Here is a 15,206-nt window from a genome sequence, read left to right as displayed (position 1 = left end):
GCTTAAGGAATTTTAAAAATCCTCAAGATTCTCAGGACCGTTTTTCTCTATGGACTTGAAAAATGCCATATTGGTAGCCTAAACCTGGACACTGACCTTTCCTTTCTCTTTTTTTCCCCCATTTTAACAAATTCTGAACACCCTGGGAAAAATGGATGCCCTTGGCTGGCTATGGGAAACACCACAAAAATTGAGATATGTTGTTTAAATTACTGACATAATTTAATAAGTATTATCCTTTTACAAGAATAATTTATGTTCATAATTACCATCACATGTGGTGGTCAGCTTGAACTACACTTAGGTATTTTAAATACTTAGTTTTTGTACACATAAACACATACATACATTCTTAGTATTTCCACCAGGAATTTAGGGGTAATTCTTCACCCATTATTTATAAGAGTGGGTGGGCTTTTATAAGTATGGGAATAGCCCTACTTCTCTGTACAAAAAAAAAAAAGAAATTTCTACACAGAAGACAAAGAAAATTTATCTTTCTAGACCAGTGGTCAGCAAATTTTTCTATAAAAAATGTCTGATAGTAAATATTTTAGGCTTTGTGGACCATATGGTCTCTTTCATAGCTACTCAACTCTGATGTTGTAGCACAAAAAAACAGCCATAGATGAACATAAATGAATGGATGTGCCTGTGTTCCAATAAAACTTTATTTATGGAGACTGGAATTTGAATTTCATGATATTGTCAATTGTTACAAAATATTCTTCTTTTGATTCATCTCAATGTTAAAAACATAAAAATCACTCTTTATCATGGCTTATATGACATGGGCAGCAGGCTAGATGTATCCTCCAAGCTACACTTGCCAGGCCCTGCCCTAGATCCCCTTTTGAAATTTAGACATTTTAATGTTCCCTCTCCTCCCATTTGGGAGAAGGCAATGGCACCCCACTCCAGTACTCTTGCCTGGAAAATCCCATGGATGGAGGAGCCTGGTAGGCTGCAGTCCATGGGGTCGCTAAGAGTTGGACTCAACTGAACGACTTCACTTTCACTTTCCACTTTCCACTTTCATGCATTAGAGAAGGAAATGGCAACCCACTCCAGTGTTCTTGCCTGGAGAATCCCATGGACAGAGAAGCCTGGTAGGCTGCAGTCCATGGGGTTGCACAGAGTCGGACACGACTGAAGCGACTTGGCAGCAGCAGCAGCAGCTCCTCCCATTTATGATTCAAGTTAGTGTAGCAATGGCAACAACCGAGGCCAGTTTTAGCTTTACCATTGCCTCTCTGCTTGTTGGCATGTAGAAGAGAAGAGCTGTCACACCCCTGCACTAAAAGTGAGCTGTGACCTGGACGTTCTGGGTGACCTCCTTCTGGATTTGCAAACTAGAGTCAACTGACCCACAGACATTGTTGGAGAAAAGGGCTATGGCTCTTGATGCCTCTGCACCAGTCCCCCGAGTTCCTTTCCTAATTGCACCCTGAAAGACAGAGTCCAGATCATGGAGGACTCCGCAAAAGTGCAAAAAGGGAACGTGGTTTGGCAAAACTAATACAATTATGTAAAGTTTAAATTTAAAATAAAATTAAAAAAAAAAAAAAGGAACGTGGTATAACATTATTCTGCTGGAACTTTCATCTTTGCTGATGTGGATGGTATCCCTGCTGAAACCGTCTCCTGTGGCTGGTCAAGGGAATTATAGTCTTCAGCTTTTGGACAATTTATAGGAAAAGAGTCCAACCAGGAGTAACATGGAGGGAATCATTCAAATACCAAGATCTAGAGCTGATTCCTTAACATCCAGGTCACAATTAGTCATTAAGAAAAGTCTGCCTCATAATCTTTTGCAACCTGTTTAAGAAAAAAATAAGTGTATGACACAATTAGAAAATGTTCCAATCCAAATAGTGGAAGTGTTCACTGTTTTGTTATTCTAAATCAGCTGTCTGGAATATTCAGCTATCCAAAACAAGTCACTCTGAGCGGGTCTGGGATACCCCTACTTTGCTGCAAAATTGCCTTCTGGGAAATTTGTCACTGTCACTCAGAGTGTAGGATTTGCCAGAGTCATTTATGGCAGTATGTGTGAGGTTAGATACAACTAATTTTTATATAACACTATTTTTATTACCCCCAAAATTTTTATTACCCAAAGAAAATTCTAACTAAATAAACCAATGTGTGAAATATAACTTCTCACCAGAATTATTGGCCATCAGCCTTCTGGCCATCATTCATTTTCACATTACATAATTTAAATTAATTGAATGAAAATATTCTAACATCTTGATAGCATAGCTAGATATCAGAGGTTTCATTATGAGAAGGAAAAATTAAGTTATTCACACAAGAAACACTGTTTAGGAGAACTTTATATAAAATTGATGATAGCTAGTGAATATTGTGGAGAAGGCAATGGCACCCCACTCCAGTACTCTTGCCTGGAAAATCCCATGGATGGAGGAGCCTGGTAGGCTGCAGTCCATGAGGTCGCTAAGAGTCGGACACGACTGAGTGACTTCACTTTCACTTTTCACTTTCATGCATTGGAGAAGGAAATGGCAACCCACTCCAGTGTTCTTGCCTGGAGAATCCCAGGGACCGGGAGGCCTGGTGGGCTGTCGTCTACGGGGTCGCACAGAGTCGGACACGACTGAAGCGACTTGGCAGCAGCAGCAGCAGCAGTGAATATTGGGGGGTTTTGATTCACTAAATGTAACTTTCTTTGTGATCACTTTTTTTGTAAATGAAACATTAACTTATCTGCATTGAATTAAGTTTTTGGTATAGATTTTTTTTTAATTCCCCTGAATATAAAGGTCACAAAATTACAGTTAATTTTATAAAACACTCCTTGAGGGGGAGGGTCTCACTGAATAATACACAGAGTTCCTACTTTGTGTTAGGTACTGTAGTACCTGTTTGCCATGTTACCTTGCTTAATGGTCACATCAACCCCGTAAGACTCAGAATTTAAGTAACTTGCCCAGTGTGCCATGTTCTCACCAACTCGAGTCTAAATTCATTCCCTGGGTGGCCTACTCACTATGAGTTTGCTGTACAATGAAAATAGGGAAATATTTAATTAATCAAGGCTGTTTGATGTATGGGATATTAAACTTCTAGTTGATTCCTTTTCTTCCAAAAAATAGAATATCTTTTTTTGTTTGTTTATTTTTACTCAATTCACCCAACATAGTTTAAGATTTAATATATTGATTAGCTTCTACTTGGGGAGCCCAGGCCCTCACACAGTTCTTAAGTCACTTGGCAAATTTGCAGAAAGCTAAAAAATTAGACTTCTCCAACAGCCCCTTCACACGGAACATTACACACACCTTAGCCTGGCAGACAGTCTAAAACGTGTTAGTGTTGGAGGGAGTGCCATTCCATAGTTTCATTTTTTAATTAAAAAGCTCAGATTTCAAGGATCAGAACTGAATTAAGTTTTCATCCTTAGATATTTCTTTCTGCAATTACAAACAATTTTTTTCAGTAATAGATCAGTTATACAGTATATTAAAGTTGACTTTGGGGATTTCTTCTTTCATTCACACTTGTGTAATACTCAACTCTTGCTAAATGTTGTGGGTTGAAAAAGGGCCTCTGGAGGAGAGTTGTTATGTAGGGAGAAGAATAAGCAGACTCCCAAATAAAAGGATCTGATAGCTTATATCTAGCTTGAAATCATATTTCCCTGAGAGAGGGCAAAGAACACTTTGTGGAAAGGCCATGAGCCTGGTCATGGAGGAGCAAGGAGTAAAGGACGCCCTTGAGAAGCCAGAGACAGAGATGGAGACGTGTGCATCAGGCTAAGGAATTTGCATTTTATTAAGAACATGCTGGGAAGCCATTAAATGATGTTTATCATAGAAAAGGTATCAATGAGATTCACATTTTTATTTTTAAAGGTTTGTTTCTTTGGCTACACTGGGTCTCAACTGTAGTCCACAAGATCTTTGTTGCAGCCCATGGGCTTAGTTGCCCTGAGGCATGTAGGACCTTAGTTCTCTCCCTGACTAGGGATCGAACCCAAACCTCCTGCATTGGAAGGGGGATTTTTTTCCCCTGGACCACCGGGAAAGTCCCTAGATTCAGATTCTTAAAAGGTCACTCTAGGCACCAAGTCTAGTAATTCTGTAGGGGATACAGTACAAGGCATGGAGTTGGAGAAACAAAGACTGGGTGAGAGATTCTGAGTAATTCAAGAAAAATTAATCAGTCCAAACCTGAAAAAGCTGAGGGAGATATGTTTGAAAGTGTATTTAGGATAACAGCCAGGTCTAGTTTTGTGGCATTTCCACTAAAAAGCAAATATAAGTCCATATCCTAACTGGTGTGTTAGATGCTCTGCAAGAAGATCATGCATAAAACATTATTTTCCATGCATTACTGGGATCTAAAGATGAGGGAAATTTTTCAAAAGGAAAAAAAGAAAGAAAATTTTAACAGTAACTACATGCAAAACTTTGCCATCAAGTCGTGTCTTGGTGAGTCCAAGCCTTGGACTCGTTGCAAAGTGAGAGAGCTGAACTGCAAACCCTCACATTAGGCTGGAAAAAACTAGAAAGAGGCTAAAATTGCCACAGGTATTTTAGATCCTCTGGCAAATACATATCCTCTCAGGAAAAAAAAAGTACCTTCAAGGAGGGAAATTTCCTTCCTACTTGGGAGGGAAAATGCCATAAGTAAGAGCAGATATAACAAAATATATATTAAATATTTAGACCCACAAAGATTTCAGAGGCTCCTTGTATCTTCTATCTAATAATTAAAACAAGTTCATATATGTCAGTAATCACAAAAAATATATATAAATTAACTAAAACTACTGAAGACTTTTTGACTGGAAGGAAAAACAAAAAATTAATTTGACTGTTTTTACAAGAGACACACTTAAAACATAAAGACTTAGAAAATACAAAGTACTGTTGAAAGAAGAAAGTACTGTTGAAAGTAAAAAGATTTTTTTAAAGGCCAGGCAAATATTAACTTTATAAAGCAGATAAAGTTATATTAATATCAGACAAAGTAAACTTAGAGATGAAGGCATTATTAGGGAATCAAGTCTTGTCTTGGGCTCCACCAAGACAAGACCTGATGGCGTTTGCATGTAGTTAATATTAACTGACATTATATTTTGATAAATTCACTGGGGATATAGAATAATTCTAAACTTGAATGTTCTCAATAATGAAACCTTCATGTACATTGAAAAATTCAATAGGATCACAAAAGAATATTGACATATAACATATTGGGAGAGTTCAATACACCTATCTCAATTATTCACAAGTCAAGAATAAGTCTTTGGAAAATTTGAAAATGAACCATCAGTTTGATTTATTAGGCAGTTAAAAAAAAAACCCTATCTTTAATAGTTAAAGAAAACACAATCTTAGAAAAAAAAATTAGAATACATATAGAATATTTTGAAACTTGAACACATACTAATTCATAAATCATCTCCAAATATTACCTATTTCAAAGACAATATTATATAGACTAGTCCTGAATATTCATTGGAAAGACTGATGCTGAATCGGAAGCTCCAATACTTCGGCCACCTGACACGAGGAACTGACTCATTAGAAAAGACCCTGATGCTGGGAAAGATTGATGGCAGGAGGAGAAGGGGATGACAGAGGATGAGATCATTGGATGGCATCACTGACTCTATGGACATGAGTTTGAGCAAGCTCAGGGAGTAGGTGATAGACAGTGAAGCCTGGCGTGCTGCAGTCCATGGGATTGCAAAAAGTCAGACATGACTAAGCGACTGAACTAAACTGATAGTCTATAAAAACTTTTCATGAAATTCAACAAATGTTAGTGGAACAATAGATTATCCACATAGGAAAAAAAAATACATTGGATTTTTACCTCACACCAATGGGCTTCCCTGGTGGCTTGGACAGTAAAAAAATCTGCCTGCAATGCAGGAGAGCTGAGTTCGATTCCTGGACAGCTAGGAGATCAGATCAGTCAATCCTAAAGGAAATCAACTCTGAATAATCACTGGAAGCACTGATGCTAAAGTTGAAGCACCAGTACTTTGGCCACCCGATGTAAAGAACTGACTCACTGGAAAAGACCCTGATGCTGGGAAAGATTGAGGGCAGGAGAAGGGGATGACAGAGGATGAGATGGTTGGATGGCATCACCGACTCAATGGACGTGAGTGTGAGCAAGCTCTGGGAGATAGTGAAAGAAAGGGAACCCTTATGTGCTGCAGTCCATGGGGTAGCAAAAAGTTGGACACAACTTAGTGACTGAACGACAACAGGAAATGAATATATCATGAGGAGTCAAGAGGTTGGGATAGTGAAGTCCAATACAAATGCAACAATATTGGTTAATGTGCTGAGTCTTCTGTTAAGCTTCATGAATATCTGTCTTATAATTATGCTTCATAACTTACATAACTCATGTTCCTTTTTTAAATATAAAATATTATACTGAATAACTGAGACACACCCACAAAGGTAAATGCAGAAGGGCAATAGGTTTGGGGAGAGAATAATGAGTTTTTTTCCTTTCCCCACATGTTGCATTTGAGACACTGATGGAACATTCAAAAAGAAAGGTTCAGCAGGTGGAGACAGAACTCAGGAGCTCAGGAGAGACCGGGAATCTTCATCCTGTGGGTGGTAATTGAGTCAGTGAGTGAGTTACAAAGCCCTGGGATGAGCCTCCATTAAAGAAGGACAGAAGAAAGCCAAAAGGGCAACTGAGGAGCATGCTCAGATGGAAGAAAACACACGGAGAATGATTGCTGTGTTATTTAAATATTTAGTCACTTGTGTGCATAAATTTTAAAGTTCATTTGTGGTGCTATTCTCCAGAAATACAGTGATAGCCTTCCTGGCAAAGTAGTGGCCATTTCAGATACACCAGAACATGGGTGGATCTCACAGATCTTCCAGGAAGGCTCAGACTAGTCCTGCTTGACCCCTTCTGAAACCTCAACCAGCAGGCTTTCATGTGGAGTGGGGTGCTGGCAGCGCTGAGCACTGTGGGTATCTATTGTCCTGCTCCATTTACAGCAAGACACAGTCACTTTGAAAGTACCTACTTTCTTACCTTTGACCCATCACAATTATTTCAGGGATGTATCCACATCTGAGATAGAGACTTCCTGATGAGACCAAAAAATAACGGTGGCCATAGCCACTCTTCTCAAACTTTAAGGCAAATAACTGAACACTGTGAGTCATGATGCCCTGCTGTCCCATCCGTCTTATGTGTGACCACGACTCCACGCTCATGGGAGCTGCCAGGATTGACTTTTCACACACTATTGTCTCAGGACACATCCATTCACATCTCAGGTCTGCAGGTGGTGAAATAACAGTCACAGGAACTTATGGAAATAACAAGCAGTTCTACAGAGAATCAAAGTAATTAGGGGTCATGGTGGAAACACTATTTACATATGGCACTCAGATGAATATTTTACACTTTGGGTGTGCAGACCGTACCGGTTTGGGACTTGTTACGTCTGTTTTGGCTTTTTAAGCACACTGTGTGTTTAGTCCTTGTCACTTTCAGTCTGAACACACTGGAACTGCAAAATGCAACATCTGCTCTCTAAAGCATCATGCCAGCGCTCCCAGTGTCTGCAAAACCTCCTGGGTTTCATTGCTGTTGACGGATGTTAATCTCTGAGGGAGAATGAGTTAGCAGCTTGACTTCTTAGGATTCACAAATATTTTAATAGTGATAACTTGTGACTATTTTCTTTCTCTTATCCTCAAGTCAATCTTGTTTTCTTTTCTTTCAAGGTCTGACCTAAGGAAAGGGTCTAAGTTAAAGTTAAAAAATAATAGACATTTATAATAAATAAATACATATAAACATGCTTGAATAATTCAACTATAAATTTAAATGAGCTAAATATATTCTCAGGGATCCCATTTTCCCTCCTAACCAGCCCTAGAAATCAAGAATTAAATGTATTAATGTCATCCCTGCTGCTGCTAAGTCATATAAACTCATATGGGAAACAGCACGGTGCCATCTGTTGGTGAATTCTTGGGTATTGCTAGCCCCCTTAGTATTTTCAGGAGGTTAAGATTATCTTTACTCATTCATTCAGTTATACCATTAATAACACTTTTAATGCACCAGAACCTACATGAAGTACTATGGAAATTAAGATAAGACATGATGACCAAAGTTGAATACAAACTTGGCATCTGTGTTCTATTCCAAAGTTCTAGAATTCCACACACTTCTACTGCAACCCAGATAATGTCATTTTTTTTTTTAATTTTAGGTTACTGTGTACAATCCATGTGCCAGATTTAGTAATCTTAGACCTTAGTTCATAATGATTCTTTGGACCAAGTAAAACACAGGTAGTCATTTAAAATTCTTAGCATTTCTCCAACTCTGATTAAATAAAATTAGAATTATCCTGCTAGTTAATGGATATTTACAAAATGACTTATTTAGGTCAAAAACTCAACAGAGAATTAAAAAATAAGTAACTATTATAAAAATATATTTCTCATTAAATAAAAGGTCATTCCTTGAGCCCCTATTCTCCAATATCTCAATTATTTTGCTTCTCTGCAAATCAGAATTTCCTGAAGGAATAATTAGTACTTGATTTTTTAATAATCTACTCCAGTCAGTCTTTTGTGCCCCCTGCACACACACACACACACACACACACACACAGAAATCAAGTTCCCTAACAGTCTTCATGTTGCTAAATCCAGCTGCCAATTCTCAGTCCATGTTGTACCTAACCTCTCAGCAGCTTCTCATACAGTTGCTCACTCTCTGTTTCTTAACACGTATTTTTTCACTAGGTTTGTAGAACACTTCACTGTCCTTGTTGGTCTTCCTTCTTTCTGAGGCTTTTTCATAGGATTATCCCTTTCTGCAAAACCTCTAAGTCATAGACCTACCCCAGGATTCAGTCCCCAGATATTTCTTTTTTATTACACTCTCTGCTATTCAGGAGAAAGCTAATGCAAGCCACATATGTAATTTTTTAATTTTTTAGTAGCCAGATTGTTTAAAAAAAAAGACACAGGTAAAATTAATTTTCATGACGTATTTATTATGTCAGTATATCCAAAGTATTATCATTTCAGCATGTAATCAATAAATATTAAAAGCAGTGGGTTATTTTACATTTTGGTGCCAAGACTCTGAAATATAGTATGTATTTTACATTTAGTACATCTTAATTTAGAATCTCCACTTTCATAAAAAAAGTCTGCTCTCCATTTCATAGGAAATACTCTATTTTGTAACACTTACAGTTAAAAACTATTCCTAAGTTTTCCAGTAACTGAGTTGTGTTTTTTTTTACATTTAAATGTAAATTAAATAACATTAAATACAATTCAGTTCCTGGTTCCTCTAGCTACATCTTAAGTGCTCAGTGACCACATGTGGCTACTAGTTGCTACCACATTGGAAAGCACAATTCTAGATAAGATGTTTGCTTTATAGATTTAAATAACATCTACCCCAAATTAGATCTCCAACATGAAACTCTCCCCTGTCCAAATGCTTATTCAACATCTTACTTAGATATCTAATAGGAAAACCAAATTTCATATTTGATTTCATTTTGGCATCCCTTTCCACTTGTGGGCCTTGCCTGGTGGCTCAGCGGTACAGAACTCACCTGCAATGCAGGAGACTTGGAGAATGGAGATGCAGGTTCGATCCCTGGGTCGGGACGATCCCGTGGAGAAGGAAGTGGCAACCCACTCCAGTATTCTTGCCTGGGAAATCCCATGAGAGAGCCGTAGAGGAACCTGACAGGCTACAGTCCATGAGGTTGCAAAAGAGTCAGACACAATGGAGCAACTAAACAAACAGTAGAACCTTGTACCTACCCCTGACAGGCGACGTTGTTAAGTCACTTCTGTCGTGTCTGACTTTTTGCGACCCTATATACTATAGTCTGCCTGGCTTCTCCATCCACAGGACTCTCCAGGCAAGAACAGTGCAGTGGGTTGCCATGCCTTCTTCCAGGGGATCTTCCCAACTCAGGGATCAAAAGTGTGTCTCTTGAGTCTTCTGCATTGGCAGGTAGGTTCTTTATTACTAGTGCCACCTGGGAAACCCACCCCTGACAGGGAATATCTTTAATTTCTCTTTTTCTCTCACACTGCTACCACCAGTCCATCAACTCTACTTTTAAAATATATTCAGAATCTGACCATTTTTCACTCCTTCCACTGGGCCCCAGTCAAGTCATGTCACCGCTCTCTTAGAAAAGTGCAGTGGTTCTTAATCTCCCAGCTTCTATTACCCTTGTCCTCTTATAATCCATTCTCCACGTGGCACTGTAACAAAGGTATAACATGAAAATCAAATCTAATCTCTTTCTGATTCAAAATCCGTCACTGTCTTCCTGCCATTCTTTGACAATATATTCAGGTCCTGCGTGATCTAACTTCTGAATCCTTCTCCAGTCTCAGCTCTGGTCACTCTGCCCCTAGCCTATCAAGTTCCGGTCACACTGGCTTTCTAATCTTGTCAGATTCATGAGGGTCCCATAGCCTGGGATTCTGCTGTTTGTGTGGCTTGCTCCTTCCTTCCAGGCTCTGCTCACGTGTCACCCAGCCATCCTATCTAAATAGCCACCCTCTTCCATCCCCTACCCCAGCCCACCTGGTCCTCTTTCTGCCACTTTATTTTTCTTTCCAATAGCCATCACGACCTGAGAGTCTAACCTAGGTTTATTTGGTTGTTTTCTGGCTTCCCCTCTAGGCTTCCCTTAAGATTCTTGAGAGCAGAAACTGAAATGTTTCTTTTGTTCCTCTGGAGATTTCTGATTCCACGTGTAAGGAGCTTCAGTTCAGTTCAGTTCAGTCACTCAGTCATGTCCACCTCTTTGTGACCCCATGGACTGCAGCACCCCAAGCTTCCCTGTCCATCACCAACTCTTGGAGTTTGTTAAAACTCATCTCCATCGAGTCGGTGATGCCATCCAACCATCTCTGTTGTCCCTTCTCCTCCTGTCATCAATTTTTCCCAGCATCAGGGTCTTTTCCAATGAGTCAGCTCTTCGTATCAGGTGGCCAAAGTATTGGAGCTTCAGCTTCAGCATCAGTCCTTCCAATGAACACCCAGGACTGATCTCCTTTAGGATGGACTGGTTGGATCTCCTTGCAGTCCAAGGGACTCTCAAGAGTCTTCTCCAACACCACCGGGCAAAAGCATCAATTCTCTGGTGCTCAGCTTTCTTTATGGTCCAACTCTCACATCCATACTTGACTACTGGAAAAACCATAGCTTTGATTAGACAGACCTTTGTTGGCAAAGTAATGTCTCTGCTTTTTAATATGCTGTCTAGGTTGGCCATAGCTTTTCTTCCAAGAAGCAAGTGTCTTTTAGAAGTCACCATTCTGTCATGCATGCATGCTCAGTTGCTCAGTCATGTCTGACTCTTTACGACCCCATGGACTGTGGCCCACCAGGCTCTTCTGTCCATGGAATTTTCCAGGCAAGAATAATGGAGTGGGTTGCCATTTCCTTCTTCAGAAGATCTTCCTGACCCAGGGATTGAACGTGCATCTCCTGTGTCTCTCACATTGGCAGGCATATTCTTTACCACCGTGCCACCTGGGAAGCCCTACCATTCTGTCATAACAAGTAAAAAGTTGAACAGACTAAAAGTCAACAACTCTTACTGGACCCATAAGAGAGGGAAGGACAGGGCAAAACACTGCCCCTCCAAGACTAGAAAGACTGACAGTTGAATAATGGGAATCACAGCTTAGTGGATCAGACTCAGGAGTGGAAATCCCATGAGAACCAGGACGAAACTAGGAAAACCAGGACTGTAATTGAATTCCTGGCAGTTGGATGCAGACAACTCTGAAAGCTACAAATCCAGAAGTGGGAGTAGGGGCAGAATATTCTGGATGGATAATGTCAAAATGCTTATAGCAATTACTTTTTGTTAATATTTACACTCTTTTTAAAAATATTTTTAAACACTGGCATGACTTCTAAATCAGGAAGAAATATCAATAAAAATATTACTCTTTTTAAAAGAGATATCCTATTATAATGGCTCTCAACTGGGACGATATGGTTCCCCCACCTCACCTCAGAACTCTGGGAAATGTGGGTGGGGATTATCATACTGACTGGGATCCCTATGCACATTAGGGTCAGGATATTAAAGTCCTTCAGAACAAAGAATTATCCTATCCAAAATGATGAGGCATCCCTATTGACAAAATACATCTAACTCAACTATTTTTTAACCAAACATGTTTGAAATCAAAGAAGTGAGGTGTCCAAGGTAACACAGCAATTAGTTCTAAGTCAGAACTAGAATCTAGATCTTCTGGTTCCCAGTTCAGAGCTTTTTCCTTTTCTTACTTCAGTGTAAAATGTGGCATTTGAGATGGGTTAGACGGATGGGTAGTGAAGTAGGTGGGGCAATGGCCCATGTCCTGAAACCTGTAAATTTAAATGTGTGAAACTAAATAAAGGAAGCCACATTTAAAATGGAGTTGGGGATTTCCCTGGTGGGTCAGTGGTTAAGAATCCGCCTGCCAATGAAGGGGGCGTGGGTTTGTCCCCTGATCTGGAAAGATCCCACATGCCACAGGGCAGCTACGCCCATGCACCACAACTACTGAGCCTGTGCTCCAGAGCTCGGGAGCCACAATGACTGAAGCTCACGCACCGTAGAGCCCATGCTCCACCATGAAAGAAGCCATCTCAACGAAAGGCCGGTGTATCACAACTAGGGAAAGCCCCCGCACAGCAAAGAAGACCCAACACAGCCAACAACAATAAATAAATACATAAATATAAAAAATATTTTTTAAAAAATGGAGTTGGGAGGCCAGCAGGGGGAGGTCTCACAGGCTACCTCTCAAGGTCAATTAGAGACCCCAACAGGGCAAGAGGTATTTGTCATTCCAGGCAGGAAGGTTACTACCTTTACTGCTGAGCAGGAGGAGGATTTTTTTGCTCGCCCAGCAACAGCCCAGCCCATGAGAGACCGTCACATTCAGCCAATGGAGAGCCACTATACGATGACTCCCAGTCTCCCCCAGTGGACTCTATTTATACCAGCCCTTTCCAGCTTCCCCTTTTCCTCTATAAAAGCACAGTTGCTGTCCTTTATGTCTCCACACTTGCCTACAGTTTTTAATACAACATGCTTGTCCATAACTGCAGTTTTCTACTATTCCCAAATAAACCCCTTTTGCTGGTCAAATAACTGGTAATAAAATTGGCTGTTTCATTTTAAGATCTAACATGAGGAAAAGACCCTGATGCTGGGAAAGACTGAGGGCAGGAGGAGAAGGGGGTGACAGAGGATGAGATGGTTGGATGGCATCATCAACTCAATGGACACGAGTTTGAGCAAGCTCCGGGAGATGGTGAAGGACAAGGAAGCCTGGTGTTCTACAGTCTGTAGGGTTGCAAACAGTCGAACATGACTTAGCAGCTGAACAAAAGCAACAACACGAGGTAAAGGGTCCTTGCAAATGTAATTAAATTATGTATCTTACCATGGGGACGTTGTCCCAGATTATCTGGGTGGGCTAGAACCCATCCACAAGTTTCCTTATAAGAGAGAGGCAGAAGGATATGAGACTCACAGAACAGATGCAGTATGACCATGGGGCTGAGGCTGAACTGACATGCCCACAAGTTAAGAAGTACCAGCAGGGCAGTGATAAATTGGGAGAGTGGAAATGACATATACACAGGTGGCACAGTGGTTAAGAATCCGCCTGCCAATTTAGGAGATGCAAGAGACTCAGATTTGATCCCTGGGAAGATCTCCTGGAGTAGGAAATGGCAAACCACTCCAATATTCCTGCCTGGAATATCCCACGAACAGAAGAGTTTGGCAGGCTACAGTCCACGGGGTTGCAAAGAGTCAGACACCACTGAGCGATTGAGCACATGCACGTGTGTAAAAGAGATAACAAAGGCCTACTGTAAGCACAGGACATTCTGCTTAATACTCTGTAATGGCCTATATGGGAGAATAATCTTTAAAAAAGAGTGATATGTGTATAACGGATTCACTTTGCTGTACAGCAGAAACAACTATACTCCAATAAAAAAATTTTAAAAGAATGACCAGCAGCCAACAGAAGCTGAAAAAGCAAGGAATGAGTTCGCACTTAAAGCCTCCAAAGTGATCATGGCTGTGCTGACATGTTGATTCAGCCCAAAGAAACTGATTTCATATTTCTGACATCCAGAACATTGAGAGAATAAATTTTTGTTCATTTAAGCCACCAAGTTTGTAGTAATTTGTCACAGCAGCATCAGGACATGGTTAGGTGTCTAATATGGGTTAGATTTGACAAGACCCCAGGAAGTGCATGGTGACATGAAAATGGAATCTGAAGAGATATCACGAGCAGAGAGACAATAGTAGGAATGACTGCCCTCAGGAACAGTGAAAAAAACAGTTGAAGGCTAGAATGCCTTTGCATGGAGTACGGTGGAAGACAATCTCCCTGGAGTCTCTCATAATTCTGCAGCATTTGTAAAGGTTAACAAATGCAGAGCACTTCATTTAAAACTATCAAAAAGCCTGATGCAATATGCTGGTTTCTATTGCTTTCTTATATTTGCATTCTGTGAAACATAAACAAACTACACAAACTAAATATGTAAAACATAACAAGTTGAAATCTTATGTATACATTTCTTCTCCACTGAAAGGCAATTTACATAAAACACAAACATAAACAACATCTGTGTATATCTCCAGTAATATATTAAGTGACAACGATGTTCTCTTTAACCAAAAATGTACTTATGTATTCAAAATTACCATTTACATAGAATTTTGGGGAAAATACACACTTTCCCATGGAAATTACCCTAATGTGTCTTAAAATGTGTAAACATAACCTAGATATATCAGAGTGATATTTGTGAAATATCACACATGTTCAGAGCTTACCCAAGTAATTATATTTTACAGCTTTTAAAATGGCATGTGTCTCTGAAAGAACACACACACAGAGTCAGAGTCCAAATTTGAATATAATGCTTTTGTGATTCCTTCTCGGGACAATTAAGACACTGAACTTTTTTTTAACTTTGATTTTTATTGCAGTATAGTTTTTTTTTTTTTTACAATGTTGTGCTGGCTTCCGCTGTACAATGAAATGAATCAGCTACATGTATACATATATCCCCTCCCTTGTGGCCCTCCCTCCCACCCCCACCCCACAACCAATCCCATCCATCTAGGTCACCACAGAGCA

The sequence above is a fragment of the Bos mutus genome, chromosome 6 (genome assembly GCF_027580195.1).
Source record: "Bos mutus isolate GX-2022 chromosome 6, NWIPB_WYAK_1.1, whole genome shotgun sequence".
NCBI lineage: Eukaryota > Metazoa > Chordata > Mammalia > Artiodactyla > Bovidae > Bos > Bos mutus.
This window is presented reverse-complemented; position numbering follows the sequence as displayed.